This window comes from Canis lupus, chromosome 11 (genome assembly GCF_003254725.2).
Source record: "Canis lupus dingo isolate Sandy chromosome 11, ASM325472v2, whole genome shotgun sequence".
Lineage (NCBI taxonomy): Eukaryota > Metazoa > Chordata > Mammalia > Carnivora > Canidae > Canis > Canis lupus.
Window position 1 is genome coordinate 64,091,476 of NC_064253.1, and position 21,487 is coordinate 64,112,962.

Consider the following 21,487-nt stretch of genomic DNA (forward strand, 5'->3'; position numbering starts at 1 on the left):
ATCCAGCTTAACCACTTGGTAGCTGCATGAATTTAGAAATCACTCACCCATTTCCTTACCTGTAAAAGGGGAGAAATTTGCTTTCCAAAGTCTTAAGCACTGAGTATGTATGCGCATTAACTGGCACCTAGCTGGGTCCAATCGAAGGTACTTATTACTATTCTCATTAGACTGGTTTACTTAGACCCCAAGGGTTCAATGGGTAGAAGGTTAAGAGAAACAGGATTTCCCTTCAACATAAGGAAGAGCTTTGGAACAGTAAAGGCCACGCAACTATGGAAGGGACTGTGTCAGGAGAGAGGGAGCTCCTCGTCACCAGAGGTGATCAAGCAGAGGGGCTGGATCAGACCTTCAGTGAGAAGGCTGCAGAGGGCAGGCTGGCGCTGGGGGAGGTGGGATGGGTTCACCACGAGCTTCCAAGACCATGCTCCTATTAGGACTTCTGTTTTAACGATGCCAAGGTTAAGTTTCTGTGCATGTAAGCCCACTCAAGGCAGCGCTGTTAAAACTGGATTTCTCAGACTATTCATGGGAAATAATTCTGAAGGGAGACCTCGTTCTTGAAAAACACTAGAATGGCCCATCGTTGGAAGGGGGCGGGGGATAAAAGAATAGGCATGGACAAAAAGCAATGCATAAAGCTCAAAATACAGACAATAGAATGTTTTATACTGAGCCGCTTCCATCGAAAATTAAGCTACCAGTCTCTTTCCATTCTCCCTCTGGATAGTTCCATGAGGCCCCAAACAGACTGGAAAACAGGATGGAATAAATTTACTCTACAGGGACATGAATCAAGTTGCATAAACTTTACAAAAATACTGTGCTAATATTTGCCCTGGCGGCAGAGACACGCCCATTTGGGTGTCAGTCCCTGGTATTTCTATCCTGAGCTCCAGCCCCCACCCCTTTACAGCCAAAAGTAGCAGAAGCCTGCGGAAAAGAAAACAGCTAAAGTCACTTTGAAAGGTTTGAGATGTGCTAATCGCAACTCATCCCAGCCAAGGAGCTGGACTCTCCCACACCAGGACCATGCTGCCAGCTTTGTTCCTGCCAGGGAGTCTGAAGGCAGGGGTGGCCTGGCCAGAGAAACCCAATCCTCAACCACCAGCAGCCCTCGCCATCATTTTATCTCAAGGAAACTCAGAAAAATACCCTCCAGCCCTCCCCCTGAAAGCATCATCCCACTGGTCACTAACCAGCCAAGCGGCCCGGGAAGCTGCTGCTCCATTTCTCTTTAGTTTTCACTGATTTCTTTTCACGGATTTCCCAGCTCTGGAGCCCGCCAAAGGCTCCTCCCAGCTTTTAGAACCCCCTGCCTGTAAGGTTTTAACCCGAGGGGCCATCTCTCGGGGGTTATATTAGGTACGTAACCGGGCGTCTCTAGAAACCCAGATAAGATGTATTTTTATGCAGCCTAAATCAGCCGGGGCTTTAGGGTTTGGTGAGATGGAGTCAGAAGATTAATGAAAGGAAATCGCATAGATTCTAAAAAAGATTTATAAGGGCCTGCCAAAATGCTAATCAGAGTAACAGTGCTTAGGAAGATCTGAATGCAAATAATGTATCTGGTTGCTGCCCTGGGTTACATTTATTTGTACTGGGGCCTTCCACGCGCTAGGAGCTGGGACTGTACAAATACAAAGTCAGTTCTTTGATTTCAAAGAGCAAAAGCAACACCACTGCCATGGGGGCTCCTGGGGGCCCAGAGTAAGGAGTAAGCCAGACCTGAGCTCCAGTCTCTGCCCTGCCACCCGGAAGATGACAGGCCCCTGGGTCAGAAGAACTCTGTTTAAGTCTGTGTCCTCATAGGTGAATAATTCTGAGGAGCAATGCCCTCCTGCCTGGCCCACGGCAGGCACCGCCAGCTGCTGGGAGCACTGATGCTCCCACCCATTCCAACACCTCACTTGTAGTCCCTGGACCATTGCCATCCCCAGGCTTCTTGTCCTGAGGAACAGCCGAGGGTCCTACAGGGCTTCAGAGCTTCCTAAATACCTTTTTTGCATCCATTCCTCCTGACTCCATTCACTCTGCCATGGCCTAGTGGGCAATACTCCTGTTCCCATTTTACAGATTGGTAGATTAGCCATGCTCAGGTCACAGTCTCCAAACGGGGTGATGAGCCCAAGCACAGTGCAAGGCACCACACACCTGCCCAGTGAGTCTGCTGGCCCACGTGACCCGGAAGGAAGTTGAATTACTGGTGATTCACTACTGCTGGTGGGGTGGGGGTGGGGGGGATGGTGAGGCCCCATTTAAGCACGACACTCTGTAATTTACTGACTAAAGGTATGTTCTTACCTTTTGAGATAATCTTGGTAAACACTCCCTATAGCTCACATGTTGGTAGATTTCCTCTTAAGGAGGAAATGGTCCAGAAGACCTTTTCCCCCTAATTCTGCAACATCAGAAACCTGAGTAATGACTTGGGTATTTATTACCCTAATCCCTCTGTTCTAAGATGACACAATTGATTTAACAGGTGTTTCAAAAAAATTTTTTTAAAGAAAGAGCACAAAGTACCCCTGGATCGCCAAGGTCTTGCTGATTAGACAGGAGTTAAGACGCGGCACACAACTCTCAGGGTTGAGGAAACCGTAGTAAAGGACTTCCTCTCATTTTTGCAAAAGGTGTGGGCTGGAGTGCGTGTGCATGATATCTACAGGCCCGTCCAGCTCCACAGGCAGCCACCCCGGTTAATTATTAGCAGCAGGAGAACAGGAGTAGGTCACTTCATTTTTTGAGGCCAGGCCCTCAGGGTGGCCTGGGACCTCTGTGACCAAGGGCTCTCCTTCCAGGGAGACCCTGAGAGTGACAGGTCCGTCCCGACGCAGCCAGTGCCCCCTTCCACAGCACCTGCCTCCAGGGATCCTCGAACTTGGAGGAGTCCCGATGGAAACCCAGGTTCACTGCAGCCCTCGGGAGGCTGGGCTTCTTAGTGAACTTGAGCTCACCTGGACCCTTTCCCTTCACCTTCAGGGACGGGAGCTCTAAGCCAAGGATCTCAGGAGGACAGCTGTGGGGTGGGGCATTCGAGGTGTGCCAGGGTCTGGGTCTCCAGGAGGATCCAGGGAGGGCAGCTGCACAGCATCTAAACCTTGCTCTTAGCGAGCTGTGGGAGGTATGCAAGCAACACAGAATCTAGCTGCATGGCTGTGAAGGTCAAGGTGGCTCCCATCACCCGAAGGTAGCTAACCCTGGAGGGGAAGGAGGTGGCAGTTATGCGGACGAGCTGCCACACAAGGTGTGCTCCGAGATCCGTGCACATTGGATAGAACAAGCCAAGGGACGGTGTTGTCTTGACTGGGGGCTTTTTTTTTTTTTTTTAGTAGTACATGTTCCTTATCCCATATCAAACATTTGTTCAGGTATTTCAAACACTTCATCGGTATTTTTTTGGTGACAGTTTACAATAGTCCACCTGGTAATATCATATAACCATGGCTAGGTGTCCAGGTGACTCTAGTTTGTAGGGCTCCGACTTCTGAAAGAGCTCATAGTAAATGTGAAGAGAGGCAGCACGTGACCAAGGGCTGCCACAAAGGTCAGGGAAGGGGGGGCCCCGTAGGAGCCCTGCTTTAGGGCAAAAGCACCAGAGACATGTGGCAGCAAGGGGACAGGAAGAGGCCCCTCCCCCCACCTCCCCAGGGAAAATGGCAAAACAGAGGAGGAGATAATCGATGAGGATTATCTGGGCAAAGCCTCCAGATGTACTGTTTTCTGGTCTTTTCCACCAGACAGAACAATCTTTTTGCACTTGGGAAGGACACATTTAAAGGGGATGGGAAGGTGTCCCTCATGAACCACACTCTACATCTGACTTCCATATCAAAGGAGAACCAGGCTACAGGTGGCAAGGATGGAGCCTGAGCTGATCCGGTGTGCAGGGAAATCGGAAGGGAATCAAACTGAGAGGCTCTGGGCAGTCATGCTCCTCCCAAACCTCACACTGCTTCTCCTCCGTCTTTCTTGTGGTAAAACAAACAGGACACAAAATTTGCCACTTTAGCCATTTTAAAGCATATAATTGATGGGCATGAATTACATTCACCGCATTGCGCAACCAACCACTATTTCCAAAACTTTTTTGTCACTCCAAACAGAAACTCTGTACCCATTAAGCAATAACTCGTCATTTCATTCCTCCCTCAACCTTTGGCAACCTCGACTTTGTCTCTATGAATTTACCTACTCTGGATATTTCATATACGTGGAATTAGACACTATTTGTCCTTTTGTGTCTGGCTTATTTCCCTTAGCATAGTATCTTCAAGGTTCATCCATGTGGTAGCAGGTGTCAAAATGCCATGCCTTTTTCAGGCTGAATAATAATAATACACCATTGTACAGAGACACATTTTGTTCATCTATTTGTGGGACACTTCGTTTCCTGTGTGGCTACTATGAACAGTGTTGCATTTAACATCTCCGTGCAAGCATTTATTTGAGCCCCCTTTCAATTCTTTTGGGTATATACCTAGGAGTGGAATTGTTGGGACATGGTGATTCTATGTTTAGCTTCTTGAGGAAACCAGACTTTTCTATGGAGGTTGCACCATTTTACATTCCCCATCAGCAATGGAAGGGGGTTCCAATTTCTCTACATCTGCTCTCGTACTTTTTATCCTTTTTGATTATAGCCATCTCAGTAGGCGTCAAGTGGTGTCTCACTATGGCTTTGATTCACATTTCCCTGATGCCTAATGATGTCGAGCATCTTTTCATGTGCTTATTGGCCATGTGTAGATCTTCAGAGACCCATCTACTCAAAGTTCTCTGTCCATATTTTGGGTTATCTTAATTTACGTTGAGTTACTGAAGTTCTTTACATACCCTGAATATACCTTTACCAGATACAGGATTTGCAAGTATTTCCTCCTAATCTGTAGGTTGTCTTTTCTTTTTTGATAATGTCCTTTGACGCACAAGTTTTTAATTTTGATGAAGTACATCTACTTTTCTTTTGCTCGTGCTTTCTTATATCTAAGAACCCACTGCTAACCTCAAGGTCATGATTTATTTATTATCCCTAGGAGTTTTAGGACTTTGGCTCATATTAGGTCACTGATCCATTTTGAGTTAATTTTTGTATATGGTGTGAGGTAGGGTTGCCCTGCCCTTTCTGACCTGGGTCCCTCCCCACCATGATCCTCTGGCAGGGCTAGCATTGCTGTACTATACCATAAAATGCATGAAGACAGAAATCTGGGTCTCTTAAAAATCACCACTGTGAGGGGTACCTGGGTGGCTCAATTGGTAAGTGTTGGCCCTTAGCTGAGGTCATGATCCCAAGGTCCTGGGATGGAGCCCCAAATCAGGCTCCCTGATCAGCAAGGAGCCTGCTTCTCCCTCTCCCTGCTGTTCCCCTTGCTTGCACTCTCACTCAGTCAAATGAATAAATAAAAACCGTAATAAATCACCACTTTGGGGTAGGCAGCCAACTGCCTGGTATGCATTAGGTGCTCGATAATTGCAAGATGGATAGGTGACTGAATGGATAAACTGGGGGGCATGTTCCATCCCCACCACCTTCCTGGCACTACACAAGTACTCACAGCTAGCTGAGCAACTCTTGCTTGTAATAAATCTGACAAGCTACACTTACTAAGAACTAAACATCTATGGGGGCACCTGGGTGGCTCAGTTGGTTGGGGGTCCAATTCTTGGTTTCGGCTCAGGTTATGATCTCATGGGTTGCGGGATCAAGCCACATGTTGGGCTCCAAGCTCAGCGAGGAGTCTGCCGGAAGAGTCTCTCCCTCTGCCCCTTCCCCTGCTCATGCTCCTATACTTGGGCTCTCTTTAAAAAAATAAAAATAAATCTTAAAAAAAAAAAAGAAACATCTGTCAACGATTTTTTATACACTCTAATAAGTTAACTTGAAATAACCAAGATTTAACTAATGGCACTTAATGGAGTCCTAGCCCTGGAAAGCCCCAGCTACCAATTTCCTAGCTAACATTCCACATCGCACAGAAGACGAGACCCAAGGGCCAACGGAAGTCTTGACTTTCCCAAGTCTGGGTTTCAGCTTCCATGACTTTCCCCACCCAACACAGGCTTTGGCGATCACCCGCCATAGATAAGCAACAAAAAGGTAGGAGGTTAGTCTGAATTGCTTCAAAAAGCAGGAAAGCCTCCTAGTGAAAAGACTGAACCTTGGGTCCTAGATCTCATTACGCTACAAGGTCCATCTCCTGCCCTCCTAGAGAGCACCTCACTGCTCTCACTCTGCCCTTCTGCCTGTTCCCAGGTCATGCCCAGCTCATTCCCACTGCTGGAAGCTTGCTTCCCTCAGACATCCTCCACCCTTGCGCTCTCCCTGTGTCTGCTCGAATTTTACATATCAGGATGGGCTTCCTGTCATTCTAACTCCCTATTTCTCCCTAACATTTATCACCACTGGATGTATTATTTCTTGTCTCCTCACAATTCCCACATCCCTCCCTCCTACAGGAATGGTAGTTTCTTAAAAGTCAAGGACTTTGGTTAGTTAAGGGCTGTACCCCTCACCCCTGGAATAGTGTCTCGCACACAGAAGTATTCAGTAGGTGTCTGTGGCATGCATGAACAGAAGGTAAAGTGGGGAACAGCATGGCCAGTATTCACCAGACCGCTAAGCATTACAGCAGGCAGGGCAGACAGCTCCAAACTCATGGTTAGCACTGCCTGGACCCTGCAGCCACGAAGCCTGCAAGTTTACTTCTGGACCCACGGGCTGTCCCTGCTGGCGGGGGCTTGCGGGGCTGGGACGCCGTGTGTGATCAAACACTCCCACACGTCTCAGGCAAGCCAGAGATGCTGGCAGCTGTTCCTCTGCTGACCTGGCCAGAGAAAATGGAGCCTTTCCCCACAGGCGCTTAATAAATGCTTGTGAAATGCACACAGGAGTGAGTGAACAAACAACTAATGTGCACAGGGCTTACACCTGCACTTTCAGAAGGCTTGTGTCAGCAATAAGATCATCCCAACAATGCTGGGAGGTGGTCTGACGGACTTCATGCCTAGGAACCTATTAGTAGCCAGGATATAGCCAGACATGAAAGTCATCAGCCAAGATTTTCCTCCCAACAACGCTTCACATTGAGAATTACAATCAGAAAAGCTAATTTCCAACTGTAGAGGGCTAGGTAGGTAAATCACAAAACAGGCACAGGATGCCCATGAAGACTTCATAATGGCATAGTGACACAATGGAAAATGTTACAATATTAAGTAAAAAAGGCTTTTTTTTTTTTACAGTGTATCTACAGTGAATACAACTATGAAAGATAATTATAAAGGAACTCAAGGCCATAAATATAATTGCTAGGTTTTCCTATCCTTTCAGCCTTTCTGTATTTCCTAAATTATAATAAGCAATAATGAATTTGAAGAAAATCAAACTGATAGAACCTAAAAAAAAAAAAAAAAAAGCTGTCACCTGATATTTTATTGGCCCCCAGAGTATGCAAGTCTGGCCACCTCCTTCTCCTTCTGTCCATCACTCCTCCTCTTTCCCGTCCTCCTCTCCTGTGTCTGCACTCACCCCACCCTGCTTCTTCCTCTTCCTCTGGCCTGCCCCCAACTCCCCTCCCAACCGCAGCCAGCGCTTGGGCCTTGTCAGCCACACCTGCAACCAATCCTCCCCCAGAAATTCTGCTCCAAGGCTGGGCTGCCCCACCCAACTCTCCCAGCTCTCAGACCCCAGGCCTGCTCCTCGACTTCCCAGCTCTGTGGCTTCGAGCAAGTTACTCAACATCTGAGACACCATCTCCAACTCAGGAGAATGAGGCTGACCCCAATTCATGGGAGCCTCTGAAGGTCCAGGGAGCTAACAGACCCCCACCTCTCAGGGCACTGAGGCCCAGGGAGCCAATGGACCCCCACCTCTCAGGGCACTGAGGTCCAGGGAGCCAATGGACCCCCACCTCGCAGGGCATGGAGGTCCAGGGAGCCAATGGACCCACACCCCACAGGGCACTGAGGTCCAGGGAGCCAATGGACCCCCACCTCGCAGGGCATGGAGGTCCAGGGAGTCAATGGACCCACACCCCGCAGGGCACTGAGGTCCAGGGAGCCAATGGACCCCTACCCCGCAGGACCCTTCTGTAGGGAGGTTCAACATGCTAAGGGCTATGAATATGCTCCAGCCCTGACGTGTTGATTCAATCTGCTGCTTCTGCCCAGGCTCATGAAGCTGAAATTTTTTATCCTTTGTCTGCCTAAGTCTGGGCACCTGTCCTCTCCTGAAGGGAGAAGAAAAGCAAGTTTGCTCCTGGACCTCAGACCAAGACAATGGGTGCCTGGCTGAAATCCCTATCCCCTGGTTGGCCTTCGGCTCCTTTAGAGAGCACGCAGCCCAACTCGCAGAGCTGATGCCCAAATCCCCAGCAGCTGTCCCTCGTGAGGCCCCATTCTATCTTCAGAAGACATTCCTGGCGTTTTACTTAAGGTCCTGAAGACTCCTTCAGTCGTCTTCCTTCCTTCACACCAACGTTCTCCCACCATCTCAGCTCAGTGCCTGCTTCCCCTGCTCTCTCGGTCACAGGGATTTACACACGCTTCCTTCTTGAACATTCTGCCTTCGTCCCTAATACTTGAGGCATTTAATGAGCCCCACCTGCGGCCAGACTCCACGCCAAGGGCTGGGGTTCAGGTGACCAAGAGGCTGTCTCAGCTCGCTGCTCTCTGGCTGTCACAGGCTGGTCAGAGAGAGAAACGCATGAATAATCAAATAATCGCCTTTCAGTGTGGCAGTGCTCTGAAAACAGCTGTGTGCCCCTGGCCGCTGGGCCTTGTCTAGGCTGTGACCAAAGCTCAGCCTGCGACGAAGGCAGCTTCTATGGAAATTCTTCTGGCAAAGCTAGACCTTGAAGGATGAACTATCAAGCAACGAAGTCAAAACTCAACGCTGATCTCAGAGCTCTCAGGGTCCCCTCCTGCCCCTCCTCCACCATCACCACAATCTGATTCCAATCTAGCTGCCAGGCTGCAGACACCTGAGTGCACCTGCCACTCCAAGGTATCTCCACGGAGCTGAAGAGAAAGGGGTACAGCTGTGCTTATTTTGCTTTTTCTATATGTTCTCCAGGAGCCTCCTCCCTACCATAGTCACGTTCCAGACCAATGCCACTCAAAAGAGTAGTTTCTAGGCAGCTGGCATCAGCGTCACCTGAGGGCTTGTTAGTAATGCAGAATCTCAGGCCCCACCCCAGAGCTACAGGACCTGAAGCCTCCTGTATGCAAGTTAAAGTCTGAGGGACCCTGCTCTCCACCTCAATCCAACGTCCCCCTGGTCTTCAGCTTCCTCCTTTTTACTGTTGCCAGCTGCCATCTTTTCTTTTGGTGCCTTTATCATTCACACAACAAGCGGACTCCCAACCCCCAGAGCGCCTGTGTCTTCAGCTCCAAGGACCTTCCCATCTACCCCCCACCGTGGCACCACCTCGGGGCCCACCCTGCCCAGGGCAGCACCCACAGCTCTCTCCAGCTGCGACCTCTGGCTCCACCTGTGGACAAATATCACCATGGTCCTTTTGTCAAGCTTACTGAGGAGACAGGATGGCAGGCAGCAAGTGAAAACCTTGCAGCTCCTAAGTAAAACCATGATGCCACTGGGAGAAGCACTTCCCCGGACCTGGTGAGTTGGAGATACTTGTCATTCCCAGTGTGAAGATGAGGAAACTGAGACGTTAGGAGCTCAACTAGGGCCACGGAGTTAGTGGGGGAGGGGGCCAGAGAGGATCCCAAGCTTACCACCTGTACCATAAGAGAACAAGCCCTGCAGCCTTGCAGAGAAAACTGTGGAATGTGGGCTTTGGGCTGAGGCCGCCCATGTGCACTGGCCCAGGAGCCAGGTCCCACAAGCGGGAGATGCCAGGTCATGAAACACTTTGCTAACAGACTACAGAGCTTAGACTTACTGGGTGACAGGAAGGTAGCAATATTTTGGAGCAGGCTGGTCAAAAATGGCTACATCCATCCCACAATTCACCCCCATGTACAGGATTCTTTGCCTGTGGTCCTTGCTGCCCTCCTGGTGTCAGACTCTCCCAGGTACTCCCTGCCTCCTTGCCCTCAGCCCTCCAGGGCCTCCTCTCTCCCCTCCCACGCTGAAGCCCAGCTCCCAGAAAACCACCAGCACATCTCTCCCAATCGGCTCCCTTCTGCAAAGCCTTATTAAGAGTCATAAAATGAGGGCCAACGTGCTCCTCAACCAGGGCCAGCTGTCAGGAATCCCTTCCCTCTTCCTAGGATGGATAGCGCCTTCTCCAGAAGCGCCGGGGGCACAGGCTCCCCTTCCCACCTAGGCATTGCACATCACACCAACAGTTTTCCATGATGAGCTCCTCTTGGAGGAAGACCCAGATTCCTCCTCGCCTCCAGCTAACATCCTGAGGAGGTCCGGGCTGGGCCCTAGGGATGGAGCTGATTAAGAGACAGTCTCTGCCCTGCAGAAGCTAAGAGGGAGCCCTGACCCTGAGTATACAGCTCTTTAAGAGGAAAACATCTTCGAGACCCCTGTACTTTCACACACTTTGACTTATTTGGTAAGTCTTAAAAAATGGAAGCCTTTCTTTGTCTTCTAAAATGTCTTTAAAGTGCAAGTAATCACTGCAACAGTGAGTCAGCCTTTATGATTGAGAAAGTAAAGACGAACTGTATAAAAAAGAAAACATTAAAACTATACCACATTAAAAAAATTCTTGCATTATTTATAGATTGAAAATATGTTAGTAGAACTTTATTTGTGAAACATAGATCTATTCCAGAGTCTGGCTTCTCAACGTGTGGTCTGTGGATCAGTCTCAACACCACCCGGGAGCCTGTAACAAATGCAGACTGTAGGCCCAACCCCAGACATCCTAGAAGCAGAATCTGCAACTTAACACCAAAGCTTGGGAAGCCCTGGGCTTACAGCACTTGGCTTGTGGGGTTGGGGTTGGAGACGGGGGAATCAAGGCCAGATGGGGGGAACAGGGTGATCTTAGGTGCTTTTGTAGGGAACATTTTTTTGGCAGCAATATGAAGGAGGTATAGGTGTGAGGGACCTACTGGGGAGAAGGGGAAGGAAGCCAGAGTAAAGGCAAATGGGAGAAGCACAGGGACTAACCCACTTTTTTGCAGGGGTGGGGAGGGTGGGGGAGTGGGTAGAAAGGAAGGGCAGGCTGCAGGCTGGAGGTGGAATGTCTGAGGTGCAATGAGCAGGATCTGTCCAGTGCAGGTGTGGGGGTGAGTAAAGGATGTCCCTGGGTTTCTAACCTGGAAGACCTGTCACTTATGGAGAGGGTGTTTTTAAGGAAGAAGGTGCAGAGGAGGGACCTGGGGACGCTCATGGAGAGGTTCATATGTGATGCACATATGACCAAAACTGCCCAGAGATGACCTGGTCCTGTGAGGCCCTGATGATGGCATCTGGTGAGTCTACCCAGAAACATTTGCAGAAGGATGAAAACAAGATGAGCCATGGTGTGTGTGTGTGTGTGTGTGTGTGTAGGGGGGTGTGGAGCCACATCATAAAAGCCGTGGTATGAGGGAGGGGCAATCAGCCCGCTGCACAGAGACCCAGCAGGCTGAGACATGAGAACCAGCCACTGGTCTCGATGAGTGAGTGGTCTCTGACCATCATGGTGAGGGCAGTGCTGGTCAAGAGGCAGCTGGGGGACGCTGGGGTAGATAAAGTCAGGATTGCTATACAAATGCTTCAACACCCTGCCTGAGGTTGCAAGTCCCAACCAGAGGGACGCCTTTGTGTATGCCCATGTTCACAGTAGCATTACTTGCAATGGCCAAAAGGTGGAAGCAATTTAAGTGTCCAGTGACAGATGAATGATAAACAAAATATGGTATACGTGCATTCCACGGAATGGTACTCACCCTTGAAAAGGAAAGAAATTCTGACACATGCTGTAACACAGATGAACCTTGGGGACATCATGCTAAACAAAATAAACTAGTCATAAAACATCAGATACCGTGTGAGTCCACGTATGTGAGGTAACTAGAATCATCTAACACACAGAGACAGAAAGTAGAAGGGTGGTCGCTGGGGGCTGGGAAGTTAGTGTTTTAATGGGTACGGAGTTTGTTTTGCAAGATGAAGAGTGGCATGTGGTGCACGGGGGGGTGACAGGAGCGCACCAACATGACTGCCACCTAATATCAGCCACTGAACTGTACACTTAGGTGCATTTTACCACAATCTAGAACAATTACATCTTTTGTCACAGGCATAGAAAATCTGCACTCACAGAACTGAGCAGGAGGTCTGTGTTGACAGGTGAGAGCAAATCTTTTTCAGGGGCCACAGACTCCTCCTGTAGCCAGCCTGGCAGTAAAAGGGAAGAGAGTGACTGGGTGGTGACCTAATGGTGAAGCTGGGCTCGGGGAAGTCTTTCTTTCCCAGGTGATGGGGCGACAGCCTTCAGCTGTAAGTGAAGAGGCAAGCCTGAGCCAAAGGACACTCGTTTTCTCAGACTGGAGAACAGGAAGAAAGAGGAGAGGAGCCAGAGTGTGAAGGACAGGGCCGGAAAGGTGATGGAATCTGGGCATTTCAGGGCCACGGGCCGTCTGGAGAGGCAAGGTGAGGACAACAGGTAGGAGACCTGGAGAGCGTGGAATGGTCAGGGTAGCTGGTGTGGGAGTAACAGGGGAGAGAGCTGGCTACATGGTGGGATGGAGGGGAGGTGGCTGGGGGGCGGGTGGGGACAAGCTGGCTGCAAAGCACAGAGCACTTGTCTGACACTACCGCTGAGCCTCAGGTCCTCAAAGGACAGTCCTTGGTCTCGGGAGCACCTGGGGCCTGTTAGAAATCCAAGTTTTCAGGCCCCACCTGAGTCTGATTCAGACCCACTGAATCAGAAACTCTGGGAGTGGGGCCCAGCAGCCCATGTTTTAACATGATTCTGATGTGATAAAATCTAAGAAACCAGTATATACTACAGAAATTGAGTGGAAGAGACAAACCATTTCTCGTATGAAAATAGAAAAAAAAAAAAAAAAGCCTAGCAACTTCCACGTAAAAGAGCCAGAAATGATAACTGCTTTAATGCCAACACAATTCATTTCTGTGGTTAATAAAATTTCTGTTAACCACTGAAATATGCGGTCCACCTCATAAACTTCCTTAGACGGAGATCTAGAAAACACACCTCAGATCTGGGGTTGGAAATGTGGGACTAGTCCCTGCTCAGCAACTGGCTACTTGTGTGCCGTGGAGCATGCTACAGACCTCCTGGGACCTCAGTTTACCCATCTATAAAACGAGGGAGCTATAAACATTTCTTCTGAGGTCTCATCCAGTTCTGACACTGTGATTCCTTCTGTCCTATAAAAAAGCGACCTTGGACCAAGCGCTTTTACATAGCTGTGCTTCAGCAAGGGAGAAAGAATATCTTTAACTGGTAAAAACATCATATCACAGTTAACTAGAAAACCTTTCCAAAGTTCAGTAAGTGCTAGTGTCTCGCATTCTAAGAACGAGGACACTCCCTCACTGGCTTTGCCATTAAAGCCACCAATGCCTCGAGTTATAAAAATACTATCCTGCACTGGCCTGTGTTCATGAAGTCCACATGACTGGGATGGCCCAGAAAGTATCTCCAAACCTTCACATTTTTATCCTATGATACTTTTTAATCCAGGAAGGCGGGGTTTGTTCTCTTTTGCTAGGCAGAGAACGAGTTAAAGAGCTGTACCATACAGACCCCCGTGCCTGCCCCCTCTGACCCCAGTGTCTGGGGACAGGGCATTGCAAGTCTAGGCTTCCTGATAAATGGCCTCGTATTGACCTTGTTACCGGAATCCCGAGACGCTGGTTTCCTGCCTGGTTTCTCTGAATCCAACTCCCTGTCTACACCTACTGGTCATCCAATGCGCCTCCTCTTGTGCCTGGGTCCCTGATGCCACCTGCTTCCCTGCCTCTGCCAAAGGCCAGTAGCTTGGTTCTGATCTCAGAACTAGGGCTGGGAGAGGGATGTGGTGTTTGTGCAGGAAGGACAGTGGAAGTGTGAGCACCGGGGGAAAAAGATAAGGTCTAGGCAGGGAGGCTCTGGTCTCCCGCCCCACCTCGCTTATACACCCTGGCTCTTAAATTCCATTAGAATTTATCAGTGGGAAACACAGCTGGCTTGTTGGTCCATCACAGAGCCAGTCCCTCCTCCTCCGTCCAGCCCAAAGTATGTAAACGACCTCCCTAGTCCCCAGGCAGGAAGGTCCAAGCGAGGGGAGGGCCACAACAAGGCTGGTGTAGCAGGAGCAAAACTGGGCAGGGCAAGGGAAGTGTGACCACCACGAGGGCTAGCGCCACGATCAGGGGCTGGACAGGCGGTGCCAAGGAGGTTAGTTCTGTTTTTATCCAGGCAGGGGATTCCCAGTGCTAGAGGGCTTTCCAGGCTGATCTCCAACCTCAAAGTCACATTTGGGTAGGGTGATCACAACTCCAGATTTGCCTAGGGCAGCCCCAGCTGAAGCTAGTTCACGGGATGCAATTATTAATAGCCCCACTTTTATCTCAAACTGTTCTGGTTTAGGTGGTGAATTCTCGTCGCTTGATTCTTGGGGCCCCTAAGCCTGCAAAGGAGGCGTCCCAGATAGAGAAAGGTGCTGAGCACTCGAGGGACCTCCAGGCTGAGTCTCGCCCCTCCTCAAACGCCCCATTCTCCTCTCCAGCACCCCTGCCACGCCGTCACCCGGCGTCTGCTTGTATACTTCTAGGGACGGCAGGCTCGCTCGCCCCTGATGAAGCCTCTCTTTTTTTTGGGAAAAGCTGTATCATAAAAATAGCAGGATGCAAACCTATAGACAGTATGACTGCAACATCCTTCGGCAAGGAAAGTAGTGGCGGGGGGGGGGGGGGGGGGGGGCGGGGGCTTGAAAACCTCTGCTTTTTCCCTTCCACCTCCTTCCATTCAATAAATATTTACGGGGTGCATCTGATGTTCCAGTGGTACTGGGGACAGAGTGGGGAGTTAAAACAGACTCAAATTGAAGGGCATTCTATACAATAAGTGGCCTGTGCTTTCCAAAAATGTCAAGGTCATAAAGGGCAAAGAAAGGCTGAGTAACAGTTCCAGTTTAAAGGAGATTAAAGAGACAGGATGACCTTATGAAATGCAGGATGGGGGGAGGAGGTGCTTTGCTACAAAGGACACTATGGAGACAGCTAGAAGAAACCCAAGTGAGATCTACAGATTAGATAATAGTATTGTTTCAATAATGATCTCTTGGTTCTGAAAATTGTGCTGGAGTTATATAGAAGAATGTCATTGCTTTTAGGAAATACACTGAAGTATTTTGAGGGAAAGGAAAAATCTATAAATAACCTTCAAATGACTCAAGAGAAAAATATATATATACATAAAGAGCAGAATAAAATAAATGTGATAAAACGGTAACATTTGGGCAATCTGGGTGAAGGGTATGAGAGTTCTTTGTTCTATTCTGAGAACCTTGCTGTACGTCTGAATTAGGTCAAAATAAAAAGTTAAAAGAAAAAAAATAAGTCCCAGAGAAAGGTTGTTTTTTCTTTTTTTTTTTTTTTCCTTTTTTGAAAACAAAGCCAGATCGACCCTGACTTCAGAGAGCACCCCGTGTCGCTGGGGAGACAGGTACTAATACAAATAATTACACTAATTAACTGCAAAATTGCAACTGCGAGAACACTGTAAAAGGAGAGAGATCCGGAGGCATGAGCGTTTACAGCAGGCAGTTTTACCCCAGTCATGTGCAGTCACGGACTAACACCCAAAGCAAGAGTTGGGGGGTGGGGAGGCAAGGTTCCAGGTTCTCACAGCCCCGTGGCAGGTAAGGCAGGGCGGGGACCAAACCATACATGCCACACGGGGGCCTGCCTGCAGGAGATGCCCACACCAGTCTTCTCCTCTCAGAGCAATAGGAGGTGTTTCTGAAAGACCCCCATGACTGCAGAGAACGGGCTGGCAGGTGGGAAGGCATGTGGAGTCCACCGGAGCGGTGGTGGCGACTGTCGCCTCCAGGATGAACATCGCTGATAATTTTTTCTGTTCCCTGACACTTTAATTTTCTACAGCAACCATGTATGAACTCATTGATAACCAGACCAGGGGACAGGGCTGGCGGGGGTGAAGCAGGCTCAGACTGTCACACCCCCTTTCCAGACCTGCTAGTGGTTAGGGTCAAGGGATGGCTGATGGGGGTGGTTGCTGCTTTGCTCACAAGTACCCTGGGTCTAAACTGAGGCTGACTCCACCTTAGGGAAGCAAGGGGGGCAGGGGAGGTCAGGTCTTCATGCTCCACTCCCAAAGTCAGCCCAGCGCCTTCCATCACACAGCATCCAGCTGCCCACGGCCCCCCTTCTGGTCCTGGATCCTACTCCTTGGAATGTCCCTTTAGCCCTGAGACCTAGGACCTGAAGCCCTGGCCTAGGAGTGGACCATTACTCACCCACAGTGACTCTTGGCACCGAACACTGAACATACCATTTGTCTGGAGGGTCAGAGGCCCAACCACAAAGGGAGGGGACCCTTTCCTGTGCCAAGTTCTGTCATAGTGGGTTTTCATTCAGTAACTCCTTTAAAATAGACCATTTAAAGGAAATAGGTTCCATTATTATCCTCATTTTACAGTTAAATGATTTGTTCAGGAAAAAAACTTGGGTTCACATCTTGGCTCTCCTGCTTATGAGTAACAAGCCCTTTGGGTGGTCACTCCATCTCTCTGAGCCTCGTTTTTTTCACCCTACCGGCAAGGTAGGGCTGGTGGGAATGAACAAGATTCTGGGACTAGATAGTACTATTTATTCCCTTTTGAGGCACCAAGGGGCTCAGTACAGAAAATCCACTCCAAACTACACATCGCTTAAATATTTACTAAAAGCTTGTATATCCTGACAGTAAATCATGGGACCTGAATTTTCCAGGACTATCCCAACGTCAAATCCTCTGTCCTAACTTTCCACAGAAAGCATCAAAAGGTTTCAAAAATTCCACTCTCTCAGTATCCAAACAACACCTCCCAGGCCTCCTCTTACATGAAGAAGCAGCACATTCTTTTTCAGACTACAGATCCTAGTCTTCCGTTCAGAAAATATAGCCGGTGGAGTCCTGCTGGCCCCCCGATGGAAACGGAGTCGTGGCAGCCAGTACTCCATCCCAGCTCAGACTCGGCTGGGCTGTTTCCCGGCACACTGGTATAAACCGCAGCCAGGAGAAGCCATACCATGATCAGAGCACCCCCCCCCCACCCCAGAGGGACTGGTCAGATGAGCTCTGCCCCCACCCACCCAGCAAGCTGCCGGTACCCAGGTAGGAAGCACAGCCGGAGGGTTGTTCCAAGGTTTAAATGAATGAGTTAATATTTAGAAAACATTCAGAACAGCACCTGGCAGCCAGTAAGTGCCATAACAGTGTTTCATAATGAAAACCAAAGGCATCCTGGGCGGAAAGTGCTCATGCCTCAAAGAACCCACAGGCATCACTTCTGGGAGAATAAGGAGAATGGGCCCTTACCCCTGGGTTGAGTGAGGCTGGGGCCCCTTCCAGACACAGGGTGGGGGTTGGCACCCTGACTATGGGAGGTAGGGCCTGCATTTGCCAAGGTCAGGATGCAGGACCTGGGGAAGTCATCACTTCTGAAATACACAAGGTCTCTGTGTCTCGGGGCCTTAGCACCTGATGTTCTGCTCACCCCCCCCCCCCCCACTATCTTTTTCTACCTTCAAGGCTGAATTCAAATGCCAACTACTCCTTATGGTGTTCCTTGATTTCCATCAGAATGAATGGCCGCCTCCACTGGCCTCTCCGGCATCTGGCTTTATCTCCTTTTAAAGTAATTGTGAGACACACAACTAGACAGAGCACGTGTGCGCAGGCCTGTCATTGTCTTCCCAATTCTACCACTTGTCCTTCCAAGATAAGGGTCTGACTTTCCTCTCGGTAACCCTAGGGCCTGACGCACAACTCAACAGGTGTCTGAATTTGCTGTGAAATCTGTGCTGTCCGCTGGCCTTTACCCCGGAGGCAGCAAGTAGCTTCAGGTGGACACACAACCAGAAGCTATGTAGATGCAAGATCTCTAGGTCTTGGAGCCCATGACTAGATCAGATTTTAGCCAGGGGCCTACCAAAGCATTCCCTTTCATCCCTCTTCAGGTGGATGAAAGGAGACACCTGTGAGACCCGAGCAGCGTCGACACTGACCAGATCCTGGCCTGCCTCTAAGAGAGCCGGTCTAGAGCCCAAGCTTGGGAAACATTAGCAGGCTGCCCTGCCTCCACCAGCGCAAGTCAAGGCCAGGGCAAGTGCCGACTGCCTTAGGCATTCCAGCCCCTGCAACAGACCTGGGAACAGATGAAGAGGGACTGGCCCCGCTTTCCAGGAACCACTGCTGTCTGGCATAAGGAAGCTGAGCACTGGGATTACAGTCACACGCACAGGTTCCCTTCCATAGCACAGGTTCCCTTCCATCGTACCACGAACCCTGAGGGCTCAGCGGGGAGGTAGGGGGCCAGGCCTTCCCGGTCCCTCAAATCCCCAAAGCTGGTGGGTTCCGTGCATCCTGGAAAACACAATTCCTTCTGTGCCTGGACCCAAGGTTCAGAAGGTCACAGTTGGTCCCTCTTGCTCCTGGCCCCAGGCTGCCTTTGCTAAACTTAGTTTTCTCAACTGCAATAGTGGGAGAGAACAGCACTAAAACTGAACAATGTACGTGAACCTTCCCAATTCACGGTCAACAGTCAAGGAAGTTAGTCCCAATCCCCGGAGGCCAGTTACCAGCTGGGAAGCCCAACCTCTTTCAGGGATAAGATTTGCCTCTGACCAAGTTCCTGCCACTTGACTGAGGTTGAAAGCTACCAGAATTCTTCTCTATGAAAAAATGTGAGAGAAGACTTTTAAAACAGGAATGGTGAAGCCGTGAGTTTTCCTGAATTTGACTGTGTTAAGTTGGGTTCTTTCTCCTGCTCCCAGATGTCCCCGAGGACCTGCCCTCTCCTTGCAGGGAATTTCTTCCAAGTACCCTGAGTTTGCTGGGGTCCACTGGCCTACTCAGCATCCCCACCCAGGACTGCATCTAATATACAGAAGCAGCTCAATAAATGCTTGCTTGAACGGAATGCCACTCAGAAAAATGCCTTCAGTAACTTGACCTTTTACATTCCTCAGCTAATGCCTAATTTACATATAAGAGTCCGTTTTAGGAGATGGCAAATCACCAGAGACAATTCAGGATCAATACAGAGTATTAGGCATGTTTTATTCTACTCTAATTCTCTGCAAATTGGTATTCCATTAAGTGTATGTGGGATTTATGGGAGCTCACTATAAACTAGAATATTTAACTAGAACAGCCTACTCTCTGTCAGATAATAGCTTACCGTTGTTAATTTTCAACTAGTCAATCTCAGGAAGGTTTCCAGCTTCCAGTCTCCTTTACATGTTGATTTAATCGCCAGGAAAGTCATCTATTTGCAAGTCTCCATACAATAAAGAGCCGCTTGATGCAGAAGAAAAAGACCTGCCCATAGAAGCAGAAGACCTGAGTTATATCCCACCTAGGCCAATACCCTGTGATGGCTGTTTAAGACCTCAATTGCCTCATCTGTAAAATGGGAATAACACCTGGCCTCATGGGGCAGTTGTACAAATTGAGGTGATGCATGTGGATGCACCCTGTACAGTTCTATGAAGCTATAAAAGGCGAGTTAAACAAACATAAGATAAAATTCTCGAACAACTCAGGTAGGCCAACGACAGCAGGGTGGTTCTAAAGGGGGAGAGGAGATATTTTGCCCTCCTCCAGGAGACACTTGGCCACGGCTGGAGACATTTTTGGTTGGCACCATTGAGGGAGAAGGATTGCTACTGGAATCTACCGGCTAAGACCAGGGATGCTGCTAAACATGTTGCAATGCATTGGACAGGCCCCACAAAAAAGAAAAAAAAAATTATCCAACCCCAAATGTTAACAGTGCTGAGGTTAAGAAACCTCGATCTAAATAATAGGGAAAGTTGGGTAGGAGAGCTTTTTAGAACAGAAATCCTCCTAACCAGGCTGTTCTTCCTCGCCTCGCATCATCTCTTTAAACATTCGCAAGATGGATCATCTTGCAAAACAGCTCTTTTGTAAGTAAAGCTGAACTGCCAACTTCTGGAGTTTCTGAATGTATAAAACTGCTTTTAACTAAGATGCTCTCCGACTACAATTCGGCTAAATTGTTTTTCCGAAGCCCTTGACTTCTGCAGTTCTCCAGGGCACCAGACAGGGTCTGTCACTCTGCCACCAGGCCCTGAAGATGCTTTCGTCATTCTAATTTCCTGGTCAAATGGGAGCCACGAGGGTCTCTAAACGAATTAAATTCACATCACGCCAACTGCTCCCTTGCTTTGTGCTGGGCACGGTGCCAAACACCTCCACATAATTTATCCCACTTAATCCACCCAACCACCGAGTGAGGTGGGCATTATTACCGGCTGTTAGCAGGGGAGGAAATGGAAGATCAGAGAGGTTAAACAAGTCGCCCAAGGTCACCAGCTGGCCTGGGGGAGCCCAACTTGAACGGAGGTCTCCAGTTTCCGAGTCACAAGCTCTTTCCACCGGCTCGGAAACCCCAGGTGTCAAGTTGTCTCAACTTCCCATGAATTTTTAAGGCACCCGCAACTTCTCAGTAAGTTCAGGTCGCTGAAAATGGGAATTTCTTGGGGTGGGGGTGGGGGGAGGGGAGGATGGGGGGCTGGCCCATCTCCCGTGCACTCCCCCACTGCAGCTGTCTCACCGCAGGTACCTGATAAATCATTCCCTATCGCCCGCGGAACGGGGAGGATTTATCGGCGCTGGAGTTCGTGCCAGGCCCAGGAAATGCCATCTTTGAAAGCCGAGAGGCGGATTCGCCCCGGGAGCCGGGAAGGTCTGGCCGCCGCGCCCGGCTGGCTCCCCGCGGGGCCGCGCGCCCCCCGGCGCCGGGGGCTGGGGCTGGGGCTGGGGCTGGGGCTGGGGCTGGGGCGGCGGGGGCCCTCCCGGGTCGCCGGCCCCGTCCGCCCCTGCCCGGGTCGGAGCGCACGCCCACGCCCCGCCGCCGCCGCCGCGTCCCGCCCGGGACCGAGCCCCACCCCGCCCCGCGGGCTCCCTCCCGCCGCCGCCGCCGCCGCCGCCGCCCCGCCAGGTGAGCGCGGCCCGGGCCCCCCCGCCCCGACGTGGCCCCGGGACCCCGGGGCGCGGCGCCCCCTGCCCGCCCGCCCGCCCGCCTGCGGCGCTCGCGGGGCCGGGTGGGGGCGGGGCGGCTCGGAGCGCGCCCCAGCCCCGGGGAGCCGCGCGCCCTGCCCGGGGCCGCCGGGGTCGCGCCCGCCCGTACCTGCAGCATCCGGGGGCGCGGGGCGCCCAGGTAGGTCGCGCGAGCGGGCGGCGCGGAAGCTCGCTCGCGCCGCGACCTGGCCGCCGTCTGAGCATGCCCAGTGCCGCCCGCGGGCGGCTCCCGCCGGCCGGGCTGGCCGCGACGGGCCCGCGCGCGGGGCGGGGGGCGGGGGGCAGGG

At 50.5% G+C, this 21,487-nt stretch overlaps 1 protein-coding gene across 5 annotated transcripts in view; it reads right to left on the reverse strand.

The window, feature by feature from the left end:
• Positions 1-21,487, reverse strand: part of PTPN3 (protein tyrosine phosphatase non-receptor type 3) — a 141,501-nt gene that overhangs the window by 84,275 nt on the left and 35,739 nt on the right. The window contains exons 1-2 of one of the 5 annotated variants that reach the window (XM_025432050.3): positions 21,310-21,444; positions 19,336-19,475 (exon numbers count right to left, since the gene is read on the reverse strand). The exons of 3 other annotated variants lie outside the window; for them this stretch is intronic. The gene's annotated coding sequence lies outside the window, so the exon portion shown is untranslated. Of the gene's footprint in view, positions 1-19,335; positions 19,476-21,309; positions 21,445-21,487 lie in introns of those variants that run through there. One more of the 5 variants, XM_025432053.3, reaches the window with a different exon arrangement.